We start from the raw sequence: 447 nt of genomic DNA on the forward strand, positions 1-447 counted from the left end.
CCCCAACAGCAATGTGGAGCAATGTGCCTACATCACCCGGAATCAACTGTAGTACTTTTTATTGGGAGGGAAGGAAGCATGATATAGCCTGATCTCGTCAGATCTTGGGAACTAAGCAGGGTCGCTACTTGGATGAGGAACGACTCTGCTTCTCACTTGCCTTGAAGGCCCGTTGCTGGAGTCACTGCAAGTCAGCTGCGGCTTGACGGCACTTTACATGCACACACAGTGCCTTTTGTTAGGACCCACCAAAATGTCGGAAAGTAATGAGCAAGCTTCCAAATGCATCAGAATTTTTTCCTGGCTAGATACTGAATAAAAGAGACGAATGGAGAACAGAAGAGAGAGCTAAGCGAAAGAGGTTTTAGGTCATGACAGAAAACTCCCATAGTCTACGATTTGTAGATGAAGTACAGGAGGCACTGGGGGGGGGGGGGGGTTGGCTCA

At 48.3% G+C, this 447-nt stretch overlaps 1 protein-coding gene across 1 annotated transcript in view; it reads right to left on the reverse strand.

Annotated features, from left to right (window-relative positions):
• The window catches only part of LOC107123756 (transcription initiation protein SPT3 homolog), a gene marked incomplete at its 3' end in the record, with an annotated part of 250,489 nt that overhangs the window by 67,054 nt on the left and 182,988 nt on the right, over positions 1-447 (reverse strand). The gene's annotated exons all lie outside the window — the stretch shown is intronic.

The sequence above is a fragment of the Gekko japonicus genome, unplaced genomic scaffold, assembly GCF_001447785.1.
Source record: "Gekko japonicus isolate JY-2015 unplaced genomic scaffold, Gekko_japonicus_V1.1 scaffold536, whole genome shotgun sequence".
NCBI lineage: Eukaryota > Metazoa > Chordata > Lepidosauria > Squamata > Gekkonidae > Gekko > Gekko japonicus.